The following is a 12,660-nucleotide window of genomic DNA, read 5'->3' as shown; positions in this document are numbered from 1 at the left end:
AATATATACATATATATACTTATTCTGAAAAGATGCATTCATAATCAACAGTTTAGCATTCACAACTTCACTATGTGAAATTTGAAAATATATGAGTTATGAAAATAGTATTCATTCCTTATGGATACATTAATAGTTGCAAAACAATTAACAGAACTTCAGTCTGTTTCTTCATACCTTAGAATTTGAACAATATAATTGAGAAAACAGCCATGGAAATACTTCAGACAATATAATAAGAGAAGGAAATTTAGTGTTAAATATTCAGCACCAAACACCTATCAAGATTACTTACCATTATCGTACCATGTAGTGTTTAATTAAAGTTGTAGTTACCATAGCAATTGTAATTAATTTTTATTATATACAAGTAGCATTTCTGAACTACTATACTTGTAGGTGAAAAGGAACAAAGCTAACATTATTTATTAATACAATTATTACCATCCACTTAGTAATGCTAATTGGCAGCTCCTGAGGTCATGCAAACTTTTTCCTATTAATTCCATTTACATGGCATTGCACTTGATCAAGGTATTGTGTAGTGTTAGCAGTACCTTTTGGATCTATGGAAATCATGAGTCTAAGAGAAAAAATGACCAATTAAACAAATGAAAAACCCACCAGAAAGAGTGTTCTTTTTCTTTAGAGTTGGTTTCAATTTCATGATAGATATTTTGTTTTGCTCTATTGCCATTTCACCTTGGCTTTTCCTTACAGAAGAAGAAACTCGTCAGATAAAGTTTTGGATCTCAAATCGTAAAGAAAGTTTGAACAGTTGAACCTTAAAAGTTCATGAAAACAAAGAAAGTAGGTAAGCAGTTGATATATATGAGTGCATTTATTTATTTTCACATAATGAGAATTGTACCTAAATACTTTTTTAAATGTTTGAATATCTGTTGGTTCTGCAGGGAGAATAATGATCACTGAAGTCTGAATAGAACATAATAGCTGTGCAAAATACAAAATGAAAATGATACCTAGTATTGTTTTCAGACTACACTTCCCTGGTAACTAGCAATTCTGTTCTCACTGACTTCATCATCATTTACTTCGTAGTAGCTGCTTAATTTAAACATTTAATTTTAAACATTAATTGATGTTTAATTTGAAATCAACACTCTTTTAAGGATTGTCTTGAATTTCCCTCTATGTGTTCTCCTGAAAATGTGTAAAATCTATCTTTTCTGCTCAAGACTGACTCCCTTTTTCTTTTGATGTTTTGTGGCTTTCCACAAAAACATTTTCTGATTTTTGGCCCTTCTCCCTACTCAACACAGCATTTTAGTTTATTTTTAAAGGATCAAGAAAAGTAAGTCTTGAAAATTTGCTTGCTACTGCCTACTGTCTCAGGGAAATTGGATTTTATTGAAGAATCATTGCAATACATAGGCCCTTCAAGCAAACCCATTCAGAAAGATTCTTATTTCAAAATGTTCTGAAGGAACAAGAGGAAAGGAATTCATGAGATACCTCCCTGTCTTTGTAGAAGGTTTAGTCTGCACATTATTCTGATTTTGCTAGTCTTCAGCTAATGGGGTGTGTGGATTACAGAACTGGCCAATACTTACCACGGGGTTTGTGTCTTTTTAGTGTCTCTAAATTGGCAAAGAAGTCATCTGTCCTGCAGAAGGGCTCTTTCTGAGGTAAGAAGTGCAGGAATTAACATTTTCAGAATTAGCACCTTTCCTATTTGGTGTTAATGGGTAGTTTGAAGCTGTACTGTGGTGGATTTCTCCTGTTGGTAAGTCCAGGGAGGAATCTTTATCTGATGTTCACAGGAAGGCAAGCTGCAGTTCTTTCATTGTAAAATGTTTTGGAAAAGTGGTAGCTGTGAAATAATGTGAGAGGTTTTCTATTCATTAAACTGTGGAAGAGTTACTCAAGCTAGCAGTGGTACTTAGCTTTACAGAAGTTCTTCTATAAAATGCAGTGACAGTGATACAATTCACTGACTATGAAAAACTAATATTGTGCTAGGACTTCTTAAAAACCATTTTCACTACAGAAATGCACTAAGTCTGCAAGAAGCAATTTCCTGTTACCTGTTGGAATAACTGTACTTGCAAATGGGGTTTTATTGTTACTTAATTGCGTATGTTACTTAGCCTAAACAGTCATCTGCTAATAAGATAAGGAAAATCCAAGCGCAAACCTAGGCAGAGCACGGTTTATGTGAGTTTAAGAGACCAAGTCTTTCTGTCATAAATAATTAGAAGACTAATATAACAACACTGATGTTTGCCCTCCATTTTTATTAGTCTGGAGATGGATAGAGATAAAGGGTTGTTTTTATCCTGGTAGAATCTGGTTCAACTTAGGACATTCTCCAGATGACCTTAACCAGAACAGCTGAGCTCTCATCAGCAGGGGCTGTGCAGGAATCATCTGAAGTAGAAGTCAGTTCACCTCTGCTGTGAACCTCTTGAACAAGGAGAATTCATCCCTGAATTTTGGCAAAACCTAAGTGAGGCTTTGAGTACATTCATACCCTTTGTATCTCTTGGTTAGGAAAGAACTCAGCAGTGTTATAACCCTACTACAGTGACTGATGTTTGCGGAAAACTGGAGAGAAGGACTTCTCAGCAGGACACCTTGTTGGAAAATTTGTTTGATAGTGGCTGAGGTTTCAGCAGGCTGTTAGGATTGTAGCTTTTTCCCCACAGTGAGCCTGAATGCTGTCAGGGTATGCAGTGGTGTCATTGCTTGTCTAACTGCAAGCACACTCACTGTGGTGATAAAGAAATGATCCAGATTTATATCTTGATATCTTTTTTTAGGTGCCATGCTTATGTTTGAATTTTGGAAGTAAGAAATCATGTCCTCTTCCTCTCTTTGATTCTCTTGTTTGTCAGCTTAACTCCAAATGTGTGCTACTGTCGCACATACTTCCTTTCCTCTATGCCTTTGATCTGCTTATATTTGCTCCATTAAAGTTATCTTTAGGTTTGTTTGTTTGTTTGTCTTTGACTTAGACATCAGTCAGCAGCACTGCCTTTGATGGCTGAGTCTGTCTGACATCTGTCTGGGAAAATACAGTAAGCTTTCCACAGGGAGGCACCAGTCTGCTGGTTTGATTCTTTAAATTATACAGCCCTGAGCTGGGCGATATTACAGAGGACATCCAGCAGACTGGCTGCATTAACGTCTTCTGGGCTTGAGAAAAAACAGACTATATGCTGTTTTAGAAACTCTGGACCTTTGGTTTTTGTGGAAAAATACATGGAAATTTCATTAGATTATTTATTTTTTCCTCCCCCTTTTCTTGAAAGGTGAAATCTGATATTAATAGCTAGGAGATGGTGACTTCTGACAGGTATTTCTTAAAGATTTACTGTAGCTCTTTTCTGTGAATGTTACTCACTGACTCCAAAATGGTGATTTACTTCAGACTGAACAAATAATTTTAATATTCTTTCATTCAGAATGGAGAGGAACACTGTCTGCTTTCTAATGTGTGTAGGTCTGAAAAAGTCTTCTGCTATTCTAGCCTGTGTAGATCAAGAGGAAAAAATGAGTGAGGTGAGGGATTTAGAGTGGAACTACGATCAACTTTGGAGAACAAAAAGATTTTTGTAGAGTTTCAGAAACAGATAATTTCTCATTTACAAATCTGTGCTTCAGGCAGAATTCAATAAAACATATACAGCTTGTGTGGCCCTGTGAGATTCTGCAGTGTGAAATTGGATATATTTTTATTGAACTTATCTTTTAGAAATTTATTAAGTAATGGGCATAAGGTTCTGTTTCAGCTTCAGAGTGGTGTTGCAGTTTTATGATAGTAATATCCAGTTGTTCCATCTAAGATCAGACATTTGTCCTACATCCTCTCTAAGCAGAAGCTTTGTTATTTAAGTCAAATAAATGATAAGTTTGTGCTAGAATGGACTTGGATCATGAGCAAATGTTGATATATTATGGAAAAGACATTATCTTCCTCCCTTCTCTTCTAATTTTGACATTTTAATCCATCCATCAATTTATATGCACTTTGTATTTGTTACTTTGTGCATCAGTCTATGTCATTATTTATATTAGTTTCCAACTTTTAAGGTGCCATTTCAAATTTTCTTCATCATGTCAAGATTATTTATTTATTTATTTATTTTTATTCTTATTTTATTTTTATGTTGCTATTCATACTGAATTACCAACAAGTAGGCAGTGAGAGGTAGTAAGAAGACAATAAGACTAGAAATGTGTGAGGCCCTGGATCGGAAGCAGGAACTGTGGGCAACAGAACTGCTGTTGCTTGTGCTAGGATTTCCCTGTGGAGATAGGAAGCATTTTGATCCTGGAAATTGATGCCACTAATATTAAATGATTCTTTAGAAAAATCAGATCTATTCTGAAAAGCACATCCAATTTTTTTTTTTTTTCCCTCTTATAAAATCTTTCATTCTGGTACACAGCAACCTTGCCATACATCATAAAATGCTGCAAAATACTTTTAGATAAGCTCAGTATTCCTTTGGGTATATTTGCTGCTTGGATAAGAAATGCGCTATAAAAAACACTTGTAGCAGCTCTACTTTTAAGAAAATTATTCTCCTGAATTTTTTTTGCAGAGGAAAGAACCTAGAGATTTAATTTTTCTGAGTTTAGTGATAGCATTCAGCAGTATATGACCAGGAGAAGGAAAATTAATCAACTGAGAAGTAAAACAGCAAAAAGAATATCCATGTAGTTTTAACACAGAATAATTCTGTAATGCTTTTGACTTGAAAAGCAATTTAACTTTTGATTCATGCCAAATTCTTTTTCTTAAGGCAAACAATATACCGATGTTAGTCTGAGAAATTTCTTCTAAAATAATGTCTCTCTCAATTAGAATTCTGTTAGTTTAATACTGCTTCTTGTACAGTAGTAGTTTATTAAAAGGCAAAATTTTAAGCTATTGCTTTTTCAAAATCCTCATGCAGTGAGTGGTGCCTATGTACTTCAGTGTGAGCTGAAATTTTGCTGTTACTTTTCAAGATTAAGCCTCCTTCTGGGAAGAGGACTGAGATAAAAGACATACAATTTGACAGTGAAAATGAATGGATTCATAGATGCTTGATAAACCTATAAAAAAACCTGTCCTACACCTGGCTAGTCTAATCACATAGCTACTTATTCCTCTTACAGGAAAATAACTAGGCTAAATCTTTATGTATATTGGCTGGTTATCCTATATAAAGGCATCCCTACATACAGAGCACTTCCAGATGAATTTATCTATGATCTCTCTGCTGATAACAAAATCCTTGAACCTGTCCAGCTGGAGAACTTTTAAATTACCCACCCAAGTACATGCACATGCTGATTTTGAACATCTGCCTTTAATAAAATGTTTAATATTTCAAAAGTATTTGCTGAAGTATATGCAAGCAAGCTCCCATTGGTACTCTGTATGCAAAGAATTACAATCCCTATGATAAAGTGCAAAATATCTCAAAAAAGAAGGAAGAGGAAGAACATAATATTAAAATGACAGTCTTTTGAATACCTATGCCATAATTGCTAGTCATTGTATTGGCATTAATACACTGGTGGGAGAGAGTTACAACCTATCTTTTGCACACAGTAATTATTTGAAATAATGGTAGTCTTGAGAGAAATCTTCTAATAAATTAGCTGTAAGATCATCTTCTAGTTTTGGTGCCTTGCTTAATGGTGCCTATTTGAGTCTTCTTTGTCTTGTTTAATTGATTTTCCTAGACGTTTACCTGATACTTCCTATCAGGATAAATGATCAGACATGTTTAGTATCTATTACCCACATTGAATTTAGTTTTAATGTTGGGTGTTCATACGATTTAGTATAGTTACCACATTACTGTGTTAGAAATGTATCTCCAGCACCTACAGTCAATCCAGCATCATTTTGCTGAGTGAAGATCTTCCCCATCATAATTCAAAAATATCTGAAATTGAGAATATATTAGTTGTTTTAGTTAAGATTCATGAAAAGCTTGAGTTTTGTGAAAAATTGGATAGTTTTCTAGGTATCCCAATAGCTCGAACAGAAAAGGGTCCACTCATTTAATTCTCTTCCAAAACTCAACTAACTCAGGTTTGTTTGTTTGTTTGTTTGTTTAAAGGAAAATCAATTATGTAAAATCATCCACAACATTCAATCCCATGATGTGAAGCGAAACAAGTAAATTTAATATTGTGCCTCTTCTCCACATTGTGTACATACCAGAGATTTTCAGCAGCTCACAAAAAAAGTCACTGTCATGCATGTAGTTCTGCTCCTCTTGAAGCATATGGATCCCATCTTAGTAAAACTGCCAAACTTTCCGCAAATGATGGAGCCCCATCTTCTTTGCACAAGTTGGATTACTCCTGATGGGGGAAAGTAAAAGCATTCTATTGCTCCTGATGCTGGCGCTGTTTCTGTTCCCTTGTTTACTGAATGTAATAGAAGGTTAATTTTATGTGGAAGCACTGTGACTGCTCTCATATATTCTGCTTTTAAGATCATGTAGTGTTTAAAAAAGGAGCAGCAGGCTTCAAGAACAATTTACTTAGACTTAGAAAACTTGAAGTGCTGGGTTTCCTTTATTGCTCTGAGAAAGTGTTGATAGGGAAACAGATCTTACAGCACATCAAAAATTTTATCATCAGGTGATTTTTCCATTTCTGTACACAGAAGAAGGAAAATCAATTATAATCTGTAGAGAAAGTATTTGTTTTAAATAGGATATTTTAAGAACATGTCATACAACTATCTGTCTGGGTTGTCATAGAACTATGGAATGGCTTGCATTGGAAGGGACCTTAAAGATCATCCAGTTCCAACCCCCATACCCTGGGCAGAGACACATCTCAGTCCCATAGGGAATGCTCATAGCCCCAGCCAGCCTGGCCTTTAACATTTCCAGGAACAGGGAACTTGCATCATTGTCATAATCAAGAAAAAGTAAACATCTCTGATACTGAACAAGCATTTTTCTGACAAATTATTTTGACTTAGTTCATTTGGCTTGAATATTACAGATTTTGAGAGGATAATGGATTTTGTTTAAATACTTGTTTCGAAGAATTTGTCTCCTTACCTAGGCCTCCTTTTTGTTTATTTATTAATTTAATTTTGAATGTATTTCTCATTAGTAATGGAGATCTGTGGATGCAAGCTCCATTGCAGCAGCTGGCATTGAAAAGCGTGACTGTATTCCTAACTGTAACAACTTATGTAGCGTAAAATGAAGAAAGTGTCCCAGGAGATTTATTTCTGTCCGAGTTTTCTGCTTGGTAGAAAATCAGTCCCAAAGTTGTGTGTTTTTAAGCCACCTGTATCTTTTCTTTAATTTAGATCATTTGTAAGCATCTGTGAGGAATGGTTTCAGCAAACAGGGATTAGTCTCTCCCAGCTGTCTTGCATCAGTGTGCAAGAGGAATGATAATACAAGAGATGATACAAAGGCCACTGTAATTAGAATATTCAGGAGTAATCCTTGTCAGGCTTCTTAGCCAGGTTTACTGATGCTTGCAGAGAAGAAATTAAAGCTGTACCAAAATGTTATAGAGTATGACACAGTAAGGGAGAAGTGTCTGTGAAGTGAGTAAAATAAGTTGCCATACCTGGGTTTCTTCCTTGGAACTTATCAGATGGTCAAGCTCAGCAATGAAACCTAAATTTCTTTACTTTCCCTATGGTTTTTGTTCTCATTTTCGCAGTGTTCTTTGTGTGGCTGAAACTGCGAACAAAAAAGGGAACACAAAACTGCCTCTTGATGCAGAGGCAGTGTATATTAATACTTAAAAGCCATTCCAACAAACAAACAAAAAAGTAATTTTCATCTTGCTTTCTGTGTGAAGGCAGTGCATGTGCTGGAACATTGTGTCATATTTTGGAACTAAAAACTCCATATTTTATTATCTTTATCTGTCTCAAATAATTATCTTTGGGGATTATGATGTGGGTTGTGATATTCCATTCTTTCCCCTCTCGTTTTGGTAATTGTTAAATTCCTAATAAACAGTTTTATCACTCAACTGAGACTCCCAAAGGCATAATTTATCCAGTGCTGTGACAAGAGATAATAAAGCTAAAGGATCAGGATTATATTTCTTCCTTTTTTTTTTTTTTCCTTTTTTTTTTTTTCCTCCCAGAAATAGCGCTACTGTAGAATATGCAAGGTTTAAATTGGTATGACTGAGGTGAAAGGTTGACTGAGTCCTTCTCATTGCTCAGCGCTTTCTCTACATGAATTTCATCGTCTGCTTGCAACTGTTTTGTTTGTTTTTTTTTTCTCCTTCCCTTTATCCTTGGTGCTCTGAGAGGCATCTTAAGATTGTTTTCCTGTTCTCCTTCATTAGCACGTCAAAGGATGCAACTGCTGGAACTAAAGAGAAATGGTAATTAAGGAGCGTGTAGTCACCCCGCTGCCCTGGTGTTGAGCATTACAGACTGTCGCTCTGGGTGCCATCTGGTGGTTGCACAGGGCTGCAACCATTGCAGCTTTTCCTCTCATTTGGCATGATGGGTACTCCGGGTAGGTTTGAAAAGATGGATTTTGGAGGCTTCTTACTTTATCTCATTTCATTACATTTCATATTCCTTTTAATAAGATGCCAAGAAATAGTAAAGCTTAGTTAAGAAAAGAAAATCTGCACAGGTATTACATTAGTAATGTTTTTAAGTAAATGACTCCAGTGTTTGTTGAAAATGGCAAAGCAGGAGATTATAGTGTAATGATCAAAATCTTAATGTTCTCTATATTAGACATCATTTGTGACACTTCAACAGTTTCAGCTGTTTTGTTCCTTTACCATTGCTGTTATATCTGTCTGTGAGACTCCACTGACACTTTAAGCTTGAGTCATTCTTGGACTCCCTGACTCCTCTGTGTGCTCTGGAGCCCTTTTTGAGTCATACAGTGAAGACCTTGTTACACTAGTAACACAGCTCTAGTGATACAGAATGTTGTTGAACTTCAATTCCTTTGAGGAGAAAAGGTTTCTGTGGTTTTGCCCTTGGTTACTTCATAGTAAAAGTAAGGTTTGTATAAAACTATTTGGTTTGGCAGAAGAATTCACTTCCATTCTTTTGTTAGCAGCCAACAATCTTTTGGAAATGTGAAATAAATTCAAGAACTCAGGAGAAAATTGGCCTTAACAAAAATGCCTTCTGTAAGGTGTAATGTCACCAAAAACCTCCAATGCCAATAAATGAGAAAAAATAAAATATCACTGTGATATAAAGCACCTTGTTACAAATAGGCATTCAGAAAAAAAATACTGCCATGTGAAAACAGAACTAGAGAAGAACAGCTGTTTTCAATGTTTATTTCTTACAGAATCTTCTAGAGTTTTTGAATATGTAAATTTTCGGATACAGCTCGTCTACACACCTGAGGGAATAGTAAGCTTGGTTTTGGTTTATTATGTCTATCAAAAACACTTAAACTGGAATAACGTGTCCAATTGCCATTCCATTTCTTACACCTGGAGTGTCTAATTGTAGAGAAGATTTTATAGAAATTCACTTCAATTGAAACTGTTGGCATAGACATTTCAATACTATATATTAAATATTGAGTACAGGTATTTTCAGAAGCGAGATCCTATTCAGTGCTCTACGTTGCACTGAATGTGGTTATTTGAACTGCTCATGTGTTTTCAGTTTTGTTGTCTTTATTATTTTAAAGAGAATGTAACTTTTCTTAACTAAAGCAATTTTCAGATTGGTTTTATATTCCTGTACGTATAAAAATGTAGATTGAACTCCGTTGTATGTGGCCAAAAATAAGGTGGTTTTTTTCTTTTTCTTTTTTTTTTTTTTCCAAGTTAGAAGCTCTTCTACCATTTTGCAAAGTTGTTACCTGCAGAATATTTCTCAAACTAATGCAGAACTGTCGTTTTGTTCTGAATAAAAGGATCTATAGAAATAGATGTAGTTTTAATTTTTTTGTTATTTGTTTCATAACATGTAAATATACTAAGATGCAAAGGAGGATAGTGTTCTCAAATAAATTGTCATCAATGACTCAGAGAGATACATGAATAAATTATGCCTAATTACCATCACATTTATGGTTAATAAGCATGTTTCTTAATATTAAACATTAAAACTAAGTAATTTTAAAGAACCATCTGTTTTCATACATTAAACTACTGCATTCTTTCTGTAATTAATTTTATTCTCTCAGTCTTACAGGAAAGATAATATAGAAAAAAGAAAAGTGTCTATTTGTGAATCTGCCACCAAAGAAAAACAGCATGCTAATGAATACCAAGGAAATAATTAATGAGTACTGTGAGCAAACAGTATAGTATTCAGTTTTTGAAAAGCTGAACAAACAAGAGAGTAGGAAAACACAAGCATTTAGGTAAGCTTGCTCCTGCTGGTATGTAATCTTTACTAGATATTTTTTCACGGCTTTTTAACAATGTAAAAATGACACTGGGATTCCAGTAAGTCCTGAACACTATTGTGCCAGATTTCTAAACACTGCATCTCAAAAAGGTCCACCTCTTTCCTGTCTGATATAATGTGTCCACCTGGGAACTTGGCCATAAATCCTATGGATTATTGATGTACTGAGAATGTCACATTTACATTTTACTGTACAACAATTTGTAATGGTTAATTTAGGCTCTAAAGGAAAGCCTAAGTAGCATTGTTACCAGATATTTTAGAGTTGTTTTAAATCTGTACTGATGTCGCACGCTTCACCTATTAAAATATAAAATATAAAATCAAAGAAGCAAAACAAAAAGAAGAACAACTCAAAAACTCTGTTTAGATTGATGAACAGGAATGGGGGACTGTAACTTTTGATATCATTGCTGTGAACTCTGGATGGAAGTCTAATTTTGCAGGGGGACTTATGCAAGAAGGATTTCATAGAATCATAGAATGGCCTGGGTTGAAATGGACCACAGTGATCATCTAGTTTCCACCCCCTTGTATTGTGCAGGGTTGACAACCACTAGATGGGGCTTCCCAGAGCCACACCCAGCCTGGCCTTGAATGCCTTCAGGGATGGGGCATCCACAACTTCCTTCACAACCTATTCCAGTGTGTCACCACCCTCTGTGTGGAAAAACTTCCTCCTAATATCTAACCTAAACCTCCCCATCTTAGTTTAACACCATTCTCCCTTGTCCTGTCACTATCAAACTATATTTAACACCTTACTTTTCCTCCCTTTGAAAGAAAATAAGTAGTTGTTTTAGTCAGAACAAATTAAGAATTTCAGCTACTAATTATTTTAAACAACTATAAGAGTGAAATTGTTTTGTGGACTCTTACGTATTGCATCTTAAAGCCTAGCAATTTTTTAAGGAGTCTGACATTCAACACTATTCTAAGGCTGGGAAACTCACTGGATTTCTTTCCATTTCCTATTGATAGGCTCATCAGATAACAAGAAAGAGACTGAACAGACCTGTCAACTTTTGGCTTTTGTTGTCTACCTCTCTGCTTACTCAACGCTACTATTCACTGTATACTTTAAACTATTTGTAAATCCCAGGTTTCCATGTATCACTAATTTCTCCTGGAAAAAAGTAGTATGGTGTCTAATACATATAATAATTTTTTGTGGGTCCAGACTGTGGTTACAAAGGCCTAAATCTGGTTTGTCTCCCATTTTACACTGAAGTGGTTGCTTTGAATTATTTCCATCCATGTTCATCAAGGGAGAGTCAAAACAATTCAAATATATCATAGTTCAAAATAAGTTGAAGTTTAGTTTGATTAATTTTGCTGTTGAAATTTTTCATTCTACAAGTTCAGTATTGAATTCTTAGGTCCTTAATTCATAGTATGTCTAGGTTTTCTTTCCACTTCTTGTCTGTTATTTTTTATGAGGAATGTGAATCTAAAGAAAACAATCATTAATTGTATTCTAGAGGCATTCTATGAGCATCATCAGCTCATTTTTACATAGAAATCAAGTTTAAGGATGTATTTTTCCTCATTATTTTGCGTAGTTTAAATCAGTGATTGTTGTTATTGGTGCCATCATTATTATTTCACAGTAAATATCATATTCGACACCATATAAAAGGTCAATGACTTCATTTCCTCTACAATGAGACTCCAAGTGCCTCCATAATTTTCCTTCAAATCAAAGTAGGTGCCAATTTAAAACCTCCATGCTCTGCAGATCATTCTGAAACATTAATCCTTATGTTTCAGAAGAAAATACTGTTTATGTCTGTGATGTCTTGACAGTGACTTTAAATGGCAAAATGCTAAAATGCCTTTGTATTTCTAGTTTACCTTCAATAAATGTCAGATTTGAATGAGATACCTATTTGAATGCTCAGAGAGTGAAACAAACTGACTTCTCAAAAACAAACGAATAATGGAATGGATTCCTTTTTGCTCAGATATTGAGTGGATAATAAATTAAAACCATTTAAAAAAAAAAATACTTCAGGACTAATCTGAGAGTAAACGATGAGATTAAATATAGCTTTCTAGCAAAGGTTTTCAGACAAATAAAATATTCATTCATATTTGACAGAGCCAAAACAATTCTGTAAAAGTAAAGGGGAAAAAAAAAAAAACAAAAAAACAACAACAACGAAAAAAACCTTGAATACTGAATACTGCTAATACTATCATACTTGAAATCTGCTTGAGACAGTTTGAGATGCCCAAACAGCCTTTCTGCATTCGGAGTAGAACTGGGAGAAATCCAACAAAGTCCATCT

At 34.8% G+C, this 12,660-nt stretch overlaps 1 long non-coding RNA gene across 1 annotated transcript; it reads left to right on the top strand.

The window, feature by feature from the left end:
* Positions 1-712: 712 nt before the first annotated feature.
* Positions 713-12,449, top strand: LOC128080178 (uncharacterized). The gene is made up of 4 exons (XR_008206531.1): positions 713-814; positions 1,597-1,649; positions 10,143-10,322; positions 11,351-12,449. It is a non-coding gene; the product is annotated as an uncharacterized LOC128080178 (long non-coding RNA).
* Positions 12,450-12,660: the final 211 nt, after the last annotated feature.

The sequence above is a fragment of the Tympanuchus pallidicinctus genome, unplaced genomic scaffold (genome assembly GCF_026119805.1).
Source record: "Tympanuchus pallidicinctus isolate F22 unplaced genomic scaffold, pur_lepc_1.0 scaffold2, whole genome shotgun sequence".
Taxonomy (NCBI): domain Eukaryota; kingdom Metazoa; phylum Chordata; class Aves; order Galliformes; family Phasianidae; genus Tympanuchus; species Tympanuchus pallidicinctus.
Note: the sequence above shows the minus strand (reverse complement) of the source record. Positions and strands in the feature narration are given on the sequence as shown.